Source organism: Macadamia integrifolia, chromosome 8 (genome assembly GCF_013358625.1).
Source record: "Macadamia integrifolia cultivar HAES 741 chromosome 8, SCU_Mint_v3, whole genome shotgun sequence".
Lineage (NCBI taxonomy): Eukaryota > Viridiplantae > Streptophyta > Magnoliopsida > Proteales > Proteaceae > Macadamia > Macadamia integrifolia.
This window is the reverse complement of record NC_056564.1, coordinates 5,967,360-5,972,544: the sequence shown is the minus strand read 5'-3', so window position 1 is coordinate 5,972,544 and position 5,185 is coordinate 5,967,360. Positions and strand designations below refer to the sequence as shown.

At 40.8% G+C, this 5,185-nt stretch overlaps 1 protein-coding gene across 1 annotated transcript in view; it reads left to right on the top strand.

Annotated features, from left to right (window-relative positions):
- The window catches only part of LOC122087108 (E3 ubiquitin-protein ligase PRT6-like), a 38,489-nt gene extending 33,582 nt beyond the window's left edge, over positions 1-4,907 (top strand). The window contains exon 20 of the mRNA XM_042656106.1: positions 4,430-4,907. The gene's annotated coding sequence lies outside the window, so the exon portion shown is untranslated. The remainder of the gene's footprint in view (positions 1-4,429) is intronic.
- The last annotated feature ends 278 nt before the right edge of the window (positions 4,908-5,185 follow it).

Genomic DNA, 5,185 nt, shown 5'->3' with positions numbered 1-5,185 from the left:
AACTTTCTTCTTCTTCCCTGCGATCTCCCTATCTTCCCTCTTCTCCTGTCTTTCGTTTCCCTTGTTCTTTATTCTTTTTCTCGTTTTGTTCCTGTGATCTTAGCAGTCCAGCAAGGGAGGTACTGAACCCCCCCCCTTGACTCTCCACCTTTCCATTTCAGATTCTGGGAACTGAGCTGATACCCAAGGGCGACCCAGGTTGCCAAATCTGGGACCCATTAGTTCCCTGAATTGGGATTTCTAACCTGAAATCAGGTCTGGTTCTGTCCTATCGCCAACAGCAGTTCCAGGTAATTTTCTTTTATGATTCAAGCGCTGTTTCAGTGGATTATTACTTTGGGCTGTGTGAAGAAATGGGCTGTGAATCTGCTTCCAAAATCAGGGCTCAAATCGATCTTCTTGAGGGATTTTTGTTGTTCAAAGTCTTCTTCTCTCCTGCTGGTTCTACCGCCTGTAAGGTGTAACCCCTTTCCAAGGTTGAAGATGACTTATGTTCTTCTCCTTAATTAGGTAATTAATGCCCTTAGCCCCACCATTCAGATTGCCCTTTCTTTCCTTAGTATTTTTACACCTTGCTATTGAATTCTGTCCATTCCATTCCAATATTGCCCTCTCTCACCATACGATTCCCCCCTTCTTTCATTCTTTTAGTTTCCCATGTTAATGCCCCTCTCTTTCTCCTCTTTATTACAGCCTACCATTGAGTCCTTCCCCTTCCTAGTTTACCCCTAGCAAATACATCTAAACCCTTCCATAACCTTTGTCCTTTAATTATCTTTAGTTCCGATTCTGACCTGAGCAATAAATCAAATTCCCACTTGTGCCCACACTTCTGAACCGACCCACTTAAACATTAGGAATTTCTGGTTATTTACAAGAGTGCCATTCCACCCTTACGAACGCTAGTCTATTTACTGCTTTGCCACTTAATCTTAGACCTGAATTACTTAACTTCTTAAGTGGGCCCGCAGCCATCTTAGTTGGGTCTTTTGGGGCCCACCGGCCCTGCATTAACCTCACTTTTACATCGTTCCCTATTATCTAGATTTAGATTGAACTTTTGGCTGCGCTTTATTTTCATCCCTTGCACCAATTGTGGAAAAAGTAGAAGTGGGGCCTATCCCCAGCTCGTGTATATAGGTCCACAGGTCATGGTCTTTCTGCCATGTGCATCACTTCTGGCATCAGACTTTGTGGAATATTGTTCATATCAGCCTTTGGCCTGTGCCAAATTTTTGTCCAAATGCATATGGGTGGGCCTGGATTGGGGAGTGATAATTCTGAACCAAAATGAGGTCAGACAGCCCTGTTCAATTTGATTTAAAGTCGAGCATGAATATGGTGGGAGTTGAACCCCGACATCCGGAGAAATAAAGATTCAGAAAAGTTGAAAGAAGTGGGCCTTTTCTGAAGAGTTGTTGGATCATTGTAAATACGAAAACTATAGTACATAGAGATGAATGATTAGGTCGGCTTTAGAAATTGACACAATGCCATCTACACTCTAACTTATCCATCATACACAGGTACATGGGTTGTGGGAGAGAGATTCTCTCTCAAGCAAAAGTAAGAATAATTAAAGGTGAAAGTCTTTGTGGTTGGCAACCCACATATAAAATTGAAATTGGTGGACTGGTGCATTTGTTCTGCCAGTGGAAGGCTGATATGGAAATCTTGACCATTTGTTCTAGGAAATGGTCTAAATTGGCCATTTGTCTAATTTCAGTCTTGCCCTCTGTGTAATGGCATATCCTCCCATGTATGTTTACGCACTCCCTCTTAGTCCTATGCACCCTCTTGGTAGTCCTGAATTTTTTCAGTGTGTTGTTTTGTCACACTTCAATTGAGCTGTAACTTAATGTTTGAGCAGGGAGCCTTGCTGTCTATCTGTTAATAAAATTTCCGCCCCTCCTGATCTGCCATGTCGCATGTCTAGGTGCCCCACTAGCCATTTTTGCTTGTGCGTTGCCATCACAAAAACTTCTCTAGTAAGTAAACAAATAAAGGAAAAAGATATCCACTTTTTCCACTTGAGGTATGTCCTCTCGGCATTTATTGGGCTTTTTAATTCATTTTCTCTCTCCTCTCAACCATTGTGGGCCCCTACTGAAGATACTGTCCTGCACACTTCCATTGGTGTAGCATGGGAGATTCCTTCTACACTGGCAGCTTGGGGAAACCTCCCTCAAATAAATTGAGGTAAAAGTTTTTCTAGTCCAAGACAAACTTCGTGAGTGTTAGTTGAGGTGGTATAGCCATGTCCAATAGAGAGCTATGGAGGCTTCAATGAGGAAGAGTGACCAGATTCATTTGGAGGGAGCTGGAAAAGGTAGGGGCAAGCCAAAGATGACTATTAATGAAGTGGTCCGAAAAGATATGCAAAGTAGGGCTCGACCCTTGTATGGCTTCAAATAGAGTTTCGTGGAGGACAAGGACCCATATTGCCGACCCCCTATAGGGGATGTTTCTATGATGCGTCTTTCTGTATTGCTTTACCTTCTTCTCTTATCCCCAAGTTTCTCTTTCTTAACCTCTCTTTTATACTTCTTTACTTTCCAATTTCCATTGCGGATCCATATAGCCGACCCCATTTAGTTGGGATAAGGTTATGACTGTTGTTGTTGTTGTAAAGGGAGTTTATCTCTAGACTGTCACCATGTTTTACCGCGTGGAAAGGTGTTATGATGATCTTAACTATGGATAGGTAGAAATTGACCACATTTCAAATTTCAGACATAATTCAATTATTTACCCTCCCCCCCAATGGATTGACATATTCCTTCGTATTTTCATCTGCCAATTTGTTTTAGGAAAGCTTATTTTTTTCATGGGATTTTCAAAACCTTTTTTGGCTACTTGGCCAATTCTGTTTGGTTAAACCAAACCAGGGATTCAAAAATCACAATTTGAATAGGCTGATGCATATATGGATTCTGGGGTTAGGGAAGATTAAGGCCACTAACCGATTCAACCCCAGATTGGAATTGGGTAGATATCACATGATCCTAATCCCGATTCTGAGTTCCAAATCCTGACCATGACATGTCAATTGTCCGCAAAATTTCAGATCCATCCAATCTGCCATTTGGCAGATATTTGTGCTGGTCTAAAGAAACTCTTTGGACCTGCTGGACTAGAAAAACTGTCCATAAAACATGAATCCAATCTTATCTCATTCCTCACCCACAAAAAACCAAAGAATTTTCTTGCCTCACCTGTACTGTGGTAGGTAGTAGAGCCAGGAATTCGACTCTTATCACAATTCACAAGTAAGCATTGTCCCAACTAGTTTTGGTCGGTTACAAGTTACAAGAATCACTTTTGGGCATCCAGAATCTGTACTGGAGGTCTGGCTTGAAGTTTCTGAAATGCCAACTACCTACTTGATACATCTACCCACCTCTCTTAATCTGATTTTGGGACCAGCAGCAAAGATGGTCCAATAAGAAATTGCCACCCCTTCCTAGCCGTGAAGAAACAACTGCCAAGTATTTTTTTTTTTTTTTTTAATCAACCTATTTGTTGGTAGCATCATCAAAGCTGTTGATTTGGGAGTTGCTCCAATCCATGATAAGCTCCGAGAAAGTCATTTGAGGCGGTATTGCCATGTTCAATGGAGGCCTTGGATACACCAGTTAGGAGGAGTGATCTGATTCAGATTGAAGGAGGAGCTAAAAGAGCAAGGGGCAGGCCTAAAATGATCGATAGGAGTAGTGAGGAAAGACATGCATAGTTTAGGTCTTGTCCCAATTATGACCTCAAATAGAGCCGATAAGGATCTATGTAGCGGACCCCATTAAGTTGGGATTAAGGCTAAGTTTGTTGTTTTTGTTATTGTATCATCAAAGCTGTTGATTTGCCATTACACTCCTATTCCATCCATAACAAAAATGGTTGTCTCGTGTATCTTATTTTGTAACTGGTAGCATCTTCCAGTTTTTTTTTTTTTTTTTTTTCAACATTGCCTGACCTTGTTAAGCTATTCTGATGAGTGAGTCCATGATATTAGTTTGTCATCAAATCTGGTCATCAAGACAGGAGAATCAAGGCACTTGTAATTTTCTTTGCGCTTTATGGACCTTTGTTTTGTCTTATTCCCATTCATCTGAGTATCATCCTTCTGCTCCCAAGAAATTAAGGTAGTGATTTCACCCTTTAGTTTGAAGCAGGCACACTGCTTACCTAGTTTGGTTTCTATATCACTTTTGTGAGCTGCATTCAATTGCATACGGTTTGCTTCATGTTGTTTAGGCCATTAGTTATTTTGATGAATGTGATAAAGTGACCATGAAAAGAAATTGTAACGGAAACTGCTGTTGGTTCTATTTGAAGTACAATGAGCAAGTAATCTTGCTTCTCAGTGAATGCGTTTCTGTCATGTCTGACTTTATATAGCTTGGTATCCTAACAGTTTTTATTTGATTTCCAGCTATGAATTCCTGCGATGAAGTTGGAATTGAGACATGAAATGGAGGGGCCGGTTTGCTAGCTTTCTGTGATCTCATTCAGATATTCAAATTGTACAGTTTCACATTTGTGGTGGATACAGAACTATTGCTGCAGTGTAGCTTAGCTACCAGTCTATCCTGAATAATGTGTTCCCAGGATGTGTAATTATCTATATAGTTCAATTCTTAGTTGCATTTTAAAGGTCCCCATGATTTAGTCTTTAGTGAGCTTTCTTGCCATTGCTGTGTTGTTGCAAGAGTATGCTATGTATGCCATGCAATATGTTGGCGTTTGGGGCATGAGCTCATTGTTCCCAGGCCTCCAGTATGGGCTTCCACCTTTTCTCTGTTTGATTGGCCTTTCCAGCAATGAGGTGATCTAAACCATGACAAGTATCCTTGTTTCAACATATACATTTAAACTATATTTGTTATAAAAATTGTTGCTTATTTCCCTGATCCGTTAGGCAATGGAAAGATTTCTGTAACCCAATCTATTTGAGTCCTGGAAATGGTGCCAGAACAGTTTTGTGTTTCTTTCTACAATGTACTTTTGGACTTGAAAGTCCGTTGGCTGAAATAGACATGAGACTTGGTAAATGCTTCAAGGGATTTTCTTGCTTTGTGGGCTTTTTGCCGAGTACCAAGCTAAATCTGGGTTCGTTGGGCAATTTGCAAGATTTCGCATCTTTCTCAAAGGGTGCCAGAACAGTTTAGGTTTCTTGCTACTGTAGCCA